Source organism: Pseudophryne corroboree, chromosome 1 (genome assembly GCF_028390025.1).
Source record: "Pseudophryne corroboree isolate aPseCor3 chromosome 1, aPseCor3.hap2, whole genome shotgun sequence".
Lineage (NCBI taxonomy): Eukaryota > Metazoa > Chordata > Amphibia > Anura > Myobatrachidae > Pseudophryne > Pseudophryne corroboree.
In genome coordinates, this window is record NC_086444.1 from 136,633,459 (window position 1) to 136,648,122 (window position 14,664).

At 49.3% G+C, this 14,664-nt stretch overlaps 1 protein-coding gene across 2 annotated transcripts in view; it reads left to right on the forward strand.

Moving 5' to 3' along the window:
- Positions 1-14,664, forward strand: part of CWC27 (CWC27 spliceosome associated cyclophilin) — a 643,952-nt gene that overhangs the window by 99,700 nt on the left and 529,588 nt on the right. The window lies entirely within an intron of this gene.

Genomic DNA, 14,664 nt, shown 5'->3' on the forward strand with positions numbered 1-14,664 from the left:
GGCTATTTCCGTTCTTTATTGGCTAACGATAGATACCAATTTACTATTTGTGTTATTTATTGTGTTATTTACTTTATTTGGTGTGTGTGTGTACAGGATGTAATTTCCCTGTTAATACTAAAAAAAAATTTTTTTATTTTTTATCAAGCTTAATCTTTTTATGGTGGTAGAAATTAAGTAGTACTTCTACTTGCAGTCAAAATGCAGTAAATAAAATCTTTGCTTTAATTAAATTTCTGAAGTTGGAAAACAAAATCTTTTCATATTGACAAAAAAAGCTAGAAGTATCCTGGCAACTAGTAAGCGTTGGGCAGCTTTAAGGGTGATTTAAAAACTTGAAATCCAGGTGATAAAACAAAAAAACATTTTGTGAATTTCATATCAAATAAAAGTATTATTTACACATCCACTTCTCCCATATTTGTGGCTCCTAGGTATGAGGAGCTTCTCTGTAGCATAACATCCGTCATTTGCCAACAATAAGGGGGCTGGCTACACGTCACAGGGCAGAGGCCGTGAGCCTCAAGATGTAACAAGCTCCTCCCACACACTGGACCCTCCCCCTTCCTGTCCCCCCCTTCCCCCTTTTAGTACCTATACACTGTAATCAGCAGTAAACAGAACTTATCTCTCAAACTGTAGAGCCAATGGGAACTGTCCCGTCATAATCAGGATAGTTAGGAAGCAAGTAGTAGCTGTGTGCTGGAGATGGTGACTTGCAGAAGTCGTTTATATTGAGGTCTGACATTTTAAGTATTTTATTACGTACAAGTACTGTATCGATATTAAAATTTTAGTTAGTACTGTATGAAAAATTAAAAAATTGTAATTTATGAATGTAAACACTTTATGATTGTTTTCTCTGACGTCCTAGTGGATGCTGGGAACTCCGTAAGGACCATGGGGAATAGCGGCTCCGCAGGAGACTGGGCACAAAAAGAAAGCTTTAGGACTACCTGGTGTGCACTGGCTCCTCCCCCTATGACCCTCCTCCAAGCCTCAGTTAGATTTTTGTGCCCGACCGAGCTGGGTGCAATCTAGGGGGCTCTCCTGAGCTTCTTAGAAAAAGTTAGTTTTAGGTTTTTTATTTTCAGTGAGACCTGCTGGCAACAGGCTCACTGCATCGAGGGACTAAGGGGAGAAGAAGCGAACCTGCCTGCTTGCAGCCAGCTTGGGCTTCTTAGGCTACTGGACACCATTAGCTCCAGAGGGACCGAACACAGGCCCAGCCTCGGAGTCCGGTCCCAGAGCCGCGCCGCCGACACCCTTACAGAGCCAGAAGCAAGAAGAGGTCCGGAAAATCGGCGGCAGAAGACATCAATCTTCACCAAGGTAGCGCACAGCACTGCAGCTGTGCGCCATTGCTCCTCATGCACACCACACACTCCGGTCACTGATGGGTGCAGGGCGCTGGGGGGGGGGCGCCCTGAGCAGCAATATAAACACCTTGGCTGGCAAAAATACATCACATATAACCCCCAGGGCTATATGGATGTATATTAACCCCTGCCAGATTCCAGAAAAAAGCGGGAGAAAAGTCAGCCGAGAAGGGGGCGGAGCCTATCTCCTCAGCACACTGGCGCCATTTTCCCTCACAGCTCCGTTGGAGGGAAGCTCCCTGGCTCTCCCCTGCAGTTAATACACTACAGAAAGGGTTAAAAAGAGAGGGGGGGGCACAATTTAGGCGCAGTATACAAATATATGCAGCTATAAGGGAAATCACTTTTTTCTCTGACGTCCTAGTGGATGCTGGGAACTCCGTAAGGACCATGGGGAATAGCGGGCTCTGAAGGAGGCTGGGCACTCTAGAAAGATTTAGGACTACCTGGTGTGCACTGGCTCCTCCCACTATGACCCTCCTCCAAGCCTCAGTTAGATTTTGTGCCCGGCCGAGGTTGGATGCACACTAGGGGCTCTCCTGAGCCCTTAGAAAGAAAGTATAGATTTAGGTTTTTTATTTTCAGTGAGACCTGCTGGCAACAGGCTCACTGCAGCGAGGGACTAAGGGGAGAAGAAGCGAACTCGCCTGCTTGCAGCCGGATTGGGCTTCTTAGGCTACTGGACACCATTAGCTCCAGAGGGATCGACCGCAGGCCCAGTCCTTGGTGTTCGGTCCCGGAGCCGCGCCGCCGTCCCCCTTACAGAGCCAGAAGCAAGAAGAGGTCCGGAAAAACGGCGGCAGAAGACATCAGTCTTCACCAAGGTAGCGCACAGCACTGCAGCTGTGCGCCATTGCTCCTCATACACACTTCATACTCCGGTCACTGAGGGTGCAGGGCGCTGGGGGGGGGGGGGGGCGCCCTGAGAAGCAATAATAACACCTTGGCTGGCAAAAATTCCACAATACATAGTCCCAGAGGCTATATATGTGGAAAATACCCCTGCCAGATTATGGAAAAAAGTGGTAGAATAGTCCGCGGAAAAGGGGCGGAGCTATCTCTCACAGCACACTGGCGCCATTTCTCCTTCACAGATCCGCTGGAAGGAAGCTCCCTGGCTCTCCCCTGCAGTCTACACTACAGAACAGGGTAAAAACAGAGAGGGGGGGCACTAAATTTAGGCGCAGTATATAATATATAGAAAAAGCAGCTATAGGGGACATAACTCAGTTAGTCCCTGCATTATATAGCGCTCTGGTGTGTGCTGGCATACTCTCACTCTGTCCCCCCAAAGGGCTTTTGTGGGTCCTGTCCTCATTCGGAGCATTCCTTGTGTGTGTGCGGTGTGTCGGTACGGCTGTGTCGACATGTTTGATGAGGATAATGATGTGGAGGCGGAGCAGATGCCTTTAGAAGGGATGTCACCCCCTGCGGGGCAGACACCTGAGTGGATGAGCTTATGGAAAGTAATGAGTGCACGTATAGACTCCTTACATAAGAAAATTGACGACATGCCAAATGTGGGACAGCCGACTTCTCAGTTCGTGCCTGCCCAGGCGTCGCATGGGTCGTCAGGGGCTCTAAAACGCCCGCTACCGCAAGCAGACCCAGATGTCGACACTGATACTGACACCAGTGTCGACGACGATGAGTCTAACCTGAAGGACATTCACTGCATGATTGAGGCAATGAAAGAGGTGTTACACATTTCTGATATAACTACAGGTACCACTAAAAAGGGTATTATGTTTGGGGAGAAAAAACTACCCGTATTTTTTCCCCATCAGATGAATTAAATGAAGTGTGTGAAGAAGCGTGGGCTTTCCCTGATAAAAAATTGGTAATTCCTAAGAAGGTACTAATGGCGTTCCCTTTCCCGCCAGAGGATAGGTCACATTGGGAAACACCCCCCAGGGTGGATAAAGCGCTCACACGTTTGTCTAAAAAGGTGGCACTACCGTCTCCGGATACGGCCGCCCTCAAGGAACCTGCTGATAGAAAGCAGGAGGCGATCCTGAAGTCTGTATATACACACTCAGGCATTATACTTAGGCCAGCTATTGCGTCAGCTTGGATGTGCAGTGCTGCCGCTGCGTGGTCAGATAAACTGTCAGAAAATATTGACACATTAGACAGAGACACGATCCTGTTAACCATAGACCATATAAAAGACTCAGTCTTATATATGAGAGATGCACAGAGGGAAATCTGCCGACTGGCATCTAAAGTAAGTGCATTGTCCATTTCTGCTAGGAGAGGCTTATGGACTCGCCAGTGGACAGGAGATGCAGATTCTAAAAAGCACATGGAAGTGTTGCCATATAAGGGTGAGGAATTATTTGGGGATGGTCTCTCGGACCTAGTTTCCACAGCAACGTCTGGGAAGTCAGCATTTATACCCCATGTCCCCTCACAGCCTAAGAAGGCGCCGTTTTATCAGGTTCAGTCCTTTCGGACCCAGAAAAACAGGCGTGGAAAAGGCGGGTCCTTTCTGTCCAGAGGCAGAGGTAGGGGAAAAAGGCTGCAACAAACAGCAGGTTCCCAGGAGCAAAAGTCCTCCCCCGCTTCTTCTTCCAAGTCCGCCGCATGACGGTGGGGCTCCACAGGCGGAGCCAGGTATGGTGGGGGGTCGCCTCAAGAATTTCAGCGATCAGTGGGCTCGCTCACAGGTGGATCCCTGGATCCTGCAAATAGTATCTCAGGGGTACAAACTGGAATTCGAGGCGTCCCCACCCCACCGGTTCCTAAAATCTGCCTTGCCGATTGCTCCCTCAGACAGGGAGGCGGTGCTAGCGGCAATTCACAAGCTGTATTCCCAGCAGGTGATAATCAAGGTACCACTACTTCAACAAGGCCGGGGTTATTATTCCACACTATTTGTGGTACCGAAACCGGACGGTTCGGTGAGACCCATTTTAAATTTAAAATCCTTGAACACGTACATAAAAAAAATTCAAGTTCAAGATGGAATCGCTCGGGGCGGTTATTGCAAGCCTGGACGAGGGGGATTACATGGTATCCCTGGACATCAAGGATGCTTACTTGCATGTCCCCATTTACCATCCTCACCAGGAGTACCTCAGATTTGTGGTACAGGATTGCCATTACCAATTCCAGACGCTGCCGTTTGGCCTGTCCACGGCACCGAGGGTATTTACAAAGGTTATGGCGGAAATGATGATACTCCTTTGAAAAAAGGGAGTTTTAATTATCCCGTACTTGGACGATCTCCTAATAAAAGCGAGGTCCAAGGAACAGTTGTTGGTGGGAGTAGCACTATCTCAGGAGGTGCTGCACCAGCACGGCTGGATTCTGAATATCCCAAAGTCACAGCTGGTTCCGACGACACGGCTACTGTTCCTGGGTATGATTCTGGATACAGTCCAGAAGAAAGTGTTTCTCCCGGAGGAGAAAGCCAGGGAGTTGTCATCTCTAGTCAGAGACCTCCTGAAACCAAAACAGGTATCAGTGCATCGCTGCACACGGGTCCTGGGAAAGATGGTGGCTTCTTACGAAGCAATTCCCTTCGGCAGGTTCCATGCCAGAATCTTTCAGTGGGACCTGTTGGACCAGTGGTCCGGATCGCATCTTCAGATGCATTGCTTAATAACCCTGTCTCCAAGAACCAGGGTGTCTCTACTGTGGTGGCTGCAGAGTGCCCATCTTCTAGAGGGCCGCAGGTTCGGCATACAGGACTGGGTCCTGGTGACCACGGATGCCAGCCTTCGAGGCTGGGGGGCAGTCATACAGGGAAGAAACTTCCAAGGACTATGGTCGAGTCAGGAGACTTCCCTTCACATAAATATTCTGGAACTAAGGGCCATCTACAATGCCCTAAGTCAAGCAAGATCCCTGCTCCTACACCAGCCGGTGCTGATCCAGTCAGAAACATCACGGCAGTCGCCCATGTAAATTGACAGGGCGGCACAAGAAGCAGGATGGCGATGGCAGAAGCCACAAGAATTCTCCGATGGGCGGAGAATCATGTACTAGCACTGTCAGCAGTGTTTATTCCGGGAGTGGACAACTGGGAAGCAGACTTCCTCAGCAGACACGACCTCCACCCGGGAGAGTGGGGACTTCACCCAGAAGTCTTCCAGATGCTGGTAAACCGTTGGGAAAAACCACAGGTGGACATGATGGCGTCCCGTCTCAACAAAAAGGTAAAAAGATATTGCGCCAGGTCAAGGGACCCTCAGGCGATAGCTGTGGACGCTCTAGTGACACCGTGGGTGTACCAGTCGGTTTATGTGTTCCCTCCTCTGCCTCTCATTCCAAAGGTATTGAGAATAATAAGAAAGCGAGGAGTAAACACAATTCTCGTGGTTCCGGATTGGCCAAGACGAGCGTGGTACCCGGAACTTCAAGAGATGCTCTCAGAGGACCCGTGGCCTCTACCGCTCAGACAGGACCTGTTACAGCAGGGGCCCTGTCTGTTCCAAGACTTACCGCGGCTGAGTTTGACGGCATGGCGGTTGAACACCGGATCCTAAAGGAAAAGGGTATTCCGGAAGAAGTCATTCCTACGCTTATTAAGGCCAGGAAAGATGTTACGGCAACGCATTATCACCGCATATGGCGGAAATATGTTGCATGGTGCGAGGCCAATAAGGCCCCAACAGAGGAATTTCAACTAGGTCGATTTCTGCATTTCCTGCAAGCAGGAGTGGATATGGGCCTAAAACTAGGCTCCATTAAAGTACAGATCTCGGCTCTGTCGATTTTCTTTCAAAAAGAACTAGCTTCAGTACCTGAAGTTCAGACATTTGTGAAAGGAGTGCTGCATATTCAGCCCCCATTTGTGCCTCCTGTGGCACCTTGGGATCTCAACGTGATGTTGAGTTTCTTAAAATCACATTGGTTTGAGCCACTAAAAACCGTGGATCTGAAATATCTCACGTGGAAAGTGGTCATGTTATTAGCCTTGGCTTCAGCCAGGCGAGTGTCAGAATTGGCGGCTTTATCATGTAAAAGCCCTTATCTGATTTTCCATTTGGATAGGGCAGAGTTGAGGACTCGTCCCCAATTTCTCCCTAAGGTGGTGTCAGCATTTCACCTGAACCAGCCTATTGTGGTGCCGGCGGCTACTAGTGAATTGGAGGACTCCAAGTTGCTAGACGTTGTCAGGGCCCTGAAAATATATGTTTCCAGGACGGCTGGAGTCAGAAAATCTGACTCGCTGTTTATCCTGTATGCACCCAACAAGCTGGGTGCTCCTGCTTCTAAGCAGTCTATTGCTCGCTGGATTTGTAGTACAATTCAGCTTGCACATTCTGTGGCAGGCATACCACAGCCAAAATCTGTAAATGCCCATTCCACAAGGAAGGTGGGCTCATCTTGGGCGGCTGCCCGAGGGGTCTCGGCTTTACAACTTTGCCGAGCAGCTACTTGGTCAGGGGCAAACACGTTTGCAAAATTCTACAAGTTTGATACCCTGGCTGAGGAGGACCTGGAGTTCTCTCATTCGGTGCTACAGAGTCATCCGCACTCTCCCGCCCGTTTGGGAGCTTTGGTATAATCCCCATGGTCCTTACGGAGTTCCCAGCATCCACTAGGACGTCAGAGAAAATAAGAATTTACTCACCGGTAATTCTATTTCTCGTAGTCCGTAGTGGATGCTGGGCGCCCATCCCAAGTGCGGATTGTTTGCAATACTTGTAAATAGTTATTGTTAACTAAAGGGTTATTGTTGAGCCATCTGTTTAGAGGCTCAGTTGTTTTTCATACTGTCAAACTGGATATAGTATCACGAGTTGTACGGTGTGATTGGTGTGGCTGGTAAGAGTCTTACCCGGGATTCTAAATCCTTCCTTATTATGTCAGCTCGTCCGGGCACAGTGTCCTAACTGAGGCTTGGAGGAGGGTCATAGTGGGAGGAGCCAGTGCACACCAGGTAGTCATAAATCTTTCTAGAGTGCCCAGCCTCCTTCGGAGCCCGCTATTCCCCATGGTCCTTACGGAGTTCCCAGCATCCACTACGGACTACGAGAAATAGAATTACCGGTGAGTAAATTCTTATTTTATAGGTGCTATCCCTGTGATATATAGCGCCCTGGTGTGTGCTGGCATACTCTTCCCTCTGTCTCCCCAAAGGGCTTTGTGGGGTCCTGTCCTCTATCAGAGCATTCCCTGTGTGTGTGCTGTGTGTCGGTACGGCTGTGTCGACAGGTATGTGGAGGATAATGAGGTGGAGGCGGAGCGAATGCCTGTAAATATGTTGTCACCCCCTGCGGGGTCGACACCGGGGTGGTTGAACTTATGGAAGGATTACGTGAAAGTGTCAACTCCTTACATAAAAGGTCGACGACACGGAACAGCCGGCTACTCAGCTTGTGCCTGTTCCAGCGTCTCAAATGTCATGGGGGGCTTTAAAATCGCCCGCTACCTCAGATAACAGACACAGATGTCGACACGGATACTGACTCCAGTGTCGACATCGATGAGACTGGTGTACCCTCCAAATAGGTCCACCCGTTACAGGATTGAGGCAATGAAAAATGTATTACACATTTATGATTATACCCCAGGTACCACATAAAAGGGTATTGTGTTTGGTGAGAGAAAACTATTAGTAGTTTTTCCTGCATCTGAGAAATTAAATGAGGTGTGTGAGGAAGAGTGGTCTTCCCCCGGTAAGAAATTGATAATTTCTACAACGGTTATTGGCAGCGTACCCTTTCCCGTCAGAGGATAGGTCACGCGGGGAAACACCCCATAGGGTAGATACAGCGCTTACACGCTTATCAGAAAAGGTGGCACTACCGTCTCCGGATACGGCCGCCCTGAAGGAGCCTGCTGATAGAAAGCAGGAGGTTACCCTATAAGATATGGTCACACACTAGGGCATTATATTGCGACCAGCCGTTGCTTCGGCATGGATGTGCAGTGCTCCCGCTGCGTGGTCAGATTCCCTGTCGGAAAATAACTATGGATAGGGACAATATTTTGCTGAAATAGAGCATATAAAAGACGTGGTCTTATACATGCGTGATGCTCAGAGGGATATTTGCCGGCTGGCATCAAAAATAAGCGCTAGGTCCATTGCCGCCAGACGGGGGTTATGGACTTGACAATAGTCAGGCGATGCCGACTCAAATCGGCACATGGAAGTTGCCCTATAAGGGGGTAAAACTGTTTGGGGATAGTTTTTCAGACCTCGTTTCCACAGCTACTGCTGGGAAATCGATTTTTTTGCCACAGGCTACCCCACAACAAAAGAAAGCACCGTATCATCAAGTACAGTCCTTTCGGCCCCAGAAAAGCAAGAGGGCTAGAGGCTCATCCTTTCTGCCGAGAGGCAAAGGTAGAGGAAAAAGCTGCAACACACAGCTAGTTCCCAAGAGCAGAAGTCCTCCCTGCGTCCGGTAGGTCCACAGCATGGTGCTGGGGCTGCTCAGGCGGACCCGGGTACGGTGGGGGCCCGTCTCAGATATTTCAGCGGACAGTGGGCTCTCTCACATGGATCCCTGGGTCCTTCAAGCAGGATCTCAGGGGTACAGGCTGGAGTTCGAGACGTTCTTCCCCCCGCCGTTTCCTAAAATCTGCCTTACCGGCACCTCCCTCTGCCAGGGAGACGGTGTTGGTGGATATTCAACACTATAATCACAACAAGTGATTGTCAAGGTACCCCTCCTTCAGCAAGGAAGGGGTTACTATTCCACAGTGGTTGTGGTACCGAAATGGTTCGGTGAGACCCATCTTGAAATTAAAATACTTGAACTTTTATATCAGAAGATTCAAGTTCAAGATGGAATCGCTCAGGGCGGTTATTACGAGCCTGGACGAGGGGGATTACAGGGTCTCCCTCGACATCAAGGATGCGTACCTGCATGTCCCCATTTACCCCCCTCACCAGGAGTACCTCATATATGTGGTACAGGACTGTCACTATCAGTTCCAGACGCGGCCGTTGGAGTTGTCCACAGCACCGAAGGTCTTTACCTAGGTAATGGCCGAAGTGACGATACTCCTTCGCAAGAAGGAAGTTTTTATTATCCCGTACTTGGACGATCTCCTGATAAAGGCGAGGTCCAAAGAACAGTTGGTAGTGGGGGTAGCAGAAGTGCTACAACAGCACGACTGGATTCTCAATATTCCAAAGTCACAGCTGGTCCAGACGACACGTCTTCTGTTCCTGGGAATGTTTCTGAACGCAGACCAGAAAAGAGTGTTTCTTCCAGTGGGAAAAGCCGAGGAGTTGTCATCTCTAGTCAGAGACATCCTAAAACCAGGACAGGTGTCGGTACATCAATGCACACGAGTCCTGGGAAAAATGGTAGCTTCGTACGAAGCATAATTCCATTCGGAAGACTCCACGCAAGGACGTTCCAGTGGGACCTGTGGGACTAATGGTCCGGGTCCCATCTACAGATACAACAGCGGATAACCCTGTCAGCAAGAAACAGGGTGTCGCTGCTGTGGTGGCTGCAGAGGGCTCATCTACTAGAGGGCCGCAGATTCGGAATACAGGACTGGGTCCTGGTGACCACGGATGCCAGCCTTCGGGGCTGGGGTGCAGTCACACAGGGAAGAAATTTCCAAGGAGATTTCGCTTCACATAAATATTCTGCAGCTAAGGGCCATTTACAATACCCTAAGCCAAGCAAGGCCCCTGCTTCAGAACCAGCCGGTACTGATCCAATCAGACGACATCACGGCGGTCGCCCATGTAAACAGACAGGGCGGCACAAGAAGCAGGATGGCGATGGCAGAAGCCACAAGGATTCTCCGATGGGCGACCTACACCCAGGAGAATGGAGACTTCATCCAGAAGTTTTCCAAATGCGGGTAAACCGTTGGGAATGACCACGGGTGGACATGATGGCGTCCCGCCTCAACAAGAAGTTGAAAAGATATGGCGCAGGTCAAGGGACCCTCAGGCGATCGCTGGGGACGCTCTAGTGACACCATGGGTGTACCAGTCGGTTTATGTGTCTCCTCCTCTACCTCTCATACCCAAGGTACTGAGAATAATAAGAAGGCGAGGAGTGAAAACCATACTCGGGGTTCCGGATTGGCCATGAAGAGCTTGGTACCCGGAACTTCAAGAGATGCTGGCAGAGGACCCTTGGCCTCTGCCGCTCAGACAAGACCTGCTGCAGCAGGGACCCTGTCTGTTCCAAGACTTACCGCGGCTGCGTTTGACGGCATGGCGGTAGAACACCGGATCCTAAAGGAAAAGGGTATTCCGAAGGAAGTCATCCCTACCCTGATCATAGCCAGGAAGGATGTCACCGCAAGACATTATCGCCGCGTTTGGCGAAGATTTGTTGCTTGGTGGGAGGCCATGAAGGCCCCGACGGAGGAATTTCAACTATGTCGATTCCTGCACTTCCTGCAAGCAGGGGTGACGTTTGGGCCTCAAATTGGGGTCCATCAAGGTCCAGATTTCGGCTCTGTCGAATTTCTTCCAGAAAGATCTGGCTTCACTGCCTGAATTTCAGACTTTGGTTAAAGGAGTACTACATATTCAGCCTCCTTTTTGTGCCTCCTGTGGCACTTTTTGGATCTCAACGTGGTGTTGGATTTCCTAAAGTCGCATGGGTAGAGCCACTTAAAACCATGGAGCTAAAGTATCTCGCGTGGAAAGTGGTCATGCTGTTGGCCTTGGCCTTGGCCAGGCGTGTGTCAGAATTGGCGGCTTTGTCATGTAAAAGGCCTTATCTGATTTTCTATATGGAGAGGGCAGAGTTGAGGACTCGTCCTCAGTTTCTCCCGAAGGTGGTCTCAGGTTTTCACTTGAACCAACCTATTGTGGTGCCTGCGGCTACTGGGGACTTGGAGGATTCCAAGTTGCTGGACGTAGTCAGGGCCCTGAAAATTTTATTTTTCCAGGACGGCTGGAGTCAGGAAAACTGACTCGCTGTTTATCCTGATGGCACCCAACAAGCTGGGTGCTCCTGCTTCTAAGCAGTCTATTGCGCGCTGGATTTGTAGCACTATTCAGCTGGCGCATTCTGCGGTAGGATTACCGCAGCCTAAATCAATAAAAGCCCATTTCACAAGGACGGTGGGCTCATCTTGGGCGGCTGCCCGAGGGGTCTCGGCTTTACAACTTTGCCGAGCAGCTACTTGGTCAGGGGCAAACACGTTTGCAAAATTCTATGAATTTGATACCCTGGCTGAGGAGGACCTGGAGTTCTCTCATTCGGTGCTGCAGAGTCATCCGCACTCTCCCGCCCGTTTGGGAGCTTTGGTATTATCCCCATGGTCCTTACGGAGTTCCCAGCATCCACTAGGACGTCAGAGAAAATAAGAATTTACTTACCGATAATTCTATTTCTCGTAGTCCGTAGTGGATGCTGGGCGCCCATCCCAAGTGCGGATTGTCTGCAATACTTGTACATAGTTATTGTTAACTAATCGGGTTCTTGTTGTGAGCCATCTATTCAGAGGCTCCTCTGTTATCATACTGTTAACTGGGTTTCATATCACAAGTTGTACGGTGTGATTGGTGTGGCTGGTATGAGTCTTACCCGGGATTCAAAATCCTTCCTTATTGTGTCAGCTCTTCCGGGCACAGTGTCCTAACTGAGGCTTGGAGGAGGGTCATAGGGGGAGGAGCCAGTGCACACCAGGTAGTCCTAAAGCTTTCTTTTAGTGCCCAGTCTCCTGCGGAGCCGCTATTCCCCATGGTCCTTACGGAGTTCCCAGCATCCGCTACGGACTACGAGAAATAGAATTATCGGTAAGTAAATTCTTATTATTTGTGGGTATACATGATATCGATTGAAGTATATAACTATTAATGGGTGCATGCCACTACGGGTGTGCTATAGAAGATCTACAGTATTTAGGCAGACATGAATTAGATCGACCGGTACAAAAGGTCAACATGACAATGGTTATTCCCAACCATAGTACAAGTGTCTAGTAAATCAAGCAAATGTTGGGAAAACACGTTAACCCCCCCCCCCCCCCCCCCAACATGTCGACCATTGTCAGGTCGACACTTTTAACCTGACGAACATAGAGTGTCGACATAGACACTGTCTATCTATCTTCCGGATACCACTATTAACATATTTTGGGCTCTGTGCAGCAAACTGACCGACAGACCGCAATCACACACAGCACATTTTGTAATATTAATTTCAAGATAAACATTGACTGTAGCAAACATTTTTATTATTATTTAGGTACTTAAATAGTGCCAGCATATACTGTTGTGGTTTACAATTGCTTTTAAAAAGCAGCCACCCACAGCCTATCCCTATATTTGGGGAGTGGATGATTGAAATGATTGGCTGGGTTGTTGGACAATAAAATGATCTGCTAAAGGACCAAAGATTTGCTAGATATTCTCAGGCTGAACCAATCTGGGGTATAAAGATTAAAATTATACATATACTGTAAATAGAGAATTGCTTTAAATTGTGAATGAGAAACAAGGGAAGATTCAAAAATATACAGGTGTCCTCATAACCTGAGCATCTTTATGCCTTAGGGAGCAAGCCGCCTGTTGCCACTGAAAACTCTTGGAGATCAGTAGCAGCGAGAAACCACACACTGTGTATCAGAAACTCTAGGCTGCGACTTTAACCGCACTGGAATTGGTTTCACACATGAGGACAAGCCGTGGCTGCTGGTATCCGGGAGCGTTTTCACATATTCAGTCTCAGTCGCACACAGATGTGCAAATGTCACGAATCCCAGCGGTGGTGTGTACACAAGCAGTGCAGCATTGTCGCTTCCAGTAGTTGAGTTGGATTTTTTTGTGTGTGTGTGAATAAGACGCAGATTTTGAGCAAAAAAGGACGCAGGATGAGGCCAGGTCACCCACGACCTAGCAAGCTGAGAGGGGCTATTTGTGTGACTGAAGCCACAGTATAAATGGGCACCTCTGTACGCATGGTAGCACACTGGTCATTAGCAAAGTAATAGTTACTTTCTCTAACGTCCTAAGTGGATGCTGGGACTCCGTAAGGACCATGGGGATTAGCGTCTCCGCAGAAGACTGGGCACAACTAAAAGAAAGCTTTAGACTACTGGTGTGCACTGGCTCCTCCCACTAAGACCCTCCTCCAGACCTCAGTTAGATTCTTGTGCCCGGCTGAGCTGGATGCACACTAGGGGCTCTCCTGAGCTCCTAGAAAGAAAGTATATTTAGGTTTTTTATTTTACAGTGAGATCTGCTGGCAACAGACTCACTGCAGCGAGGGACTAAGGGGAGAAGAAGTGAACCTACCTAACAGGTGGTAGTTTGGGCTTCTTAGGCTACTGGACACCATTAGCTCCAGAGGGATCGACCGCAGGACCCGACCTTGGTGTTCGTTCCCGGAGCCGCGCCGTCGGCCCCCTTACAGAGCCAGAAGCAAGAAGTGTTCCGGAAAATCGGCGGCAGAAGACTTCTGTCTTCAACAAGGTAGCGCACAGCACTGCAGCTGTGCGCCATTGCTCCTCATGCACACCTCACACTCCGGTCACTGATGGGGTGCAGGGCGCTGGGGGGGGGGGGGGGCGCCCTGAGGGCAATATAAGACACCTTGGCTGGCAAATCATCACAATATATAGTCCCAGGGCTATATATGTGATAAATTACCCCTGCCAGAATCCATGAAAAAGCGGGAGAAAAGTCAGCCGAAAAAGGGGCGGGGCTATCTCCCTCAGCACACTGGCGCCATTTTATCTTCACAGTGCAGCTGGAAGATAGCTCCCCAGGCTCTCCCCTGTAGTTTTCAGGCTCAAAGGGTTAAAAAGAGAGGGGGGGCACTAAATTTAGGCGCAATATATGTATACAAGCAGCTATTGGGGGAAAAATCACTCAGTTATAGTGTTAATCCCTGCATTATATAGCGCTCTGGTGTGTGCTGGCATACTCTCTCTCTGTCTCCCCAAAGGACTTTGTGGGGTCCTGTCCTCAGTCAGAGCATTCCCTGTGTGTGTGCGGTGTGTCGGTACGGCTGTGTCGACATGTTGGATGAGGAAGGTTACGTGGAGGCGGAGCAGAGGCCGATAAATGGGATGTCGCCCCCTGTGGGGCCGACACCAGAGTGGATGGATAGGTGGAAGGTATTAACAGACAATGTCAACTCCTTACATAAAAGGCTGAATGACGTAACAGCTGTGGGACAGCCGGCTTCTCAGCCCGCGCCTGCCCAGGCGTCTCAAAGGCCATCAGGGGCTCAAAAAAAAAAAAAAACGCCCGTTACCTCAGATGGCAGACACAGATGTCGACACGGAGTCTGACTCCAGTGTCGACGAGGTTGAGATATATATACACAATCCACTAGGAACATCCGTTGCATGATCTCGGCAATAAAAAATGTGTTACACATTTCTGACA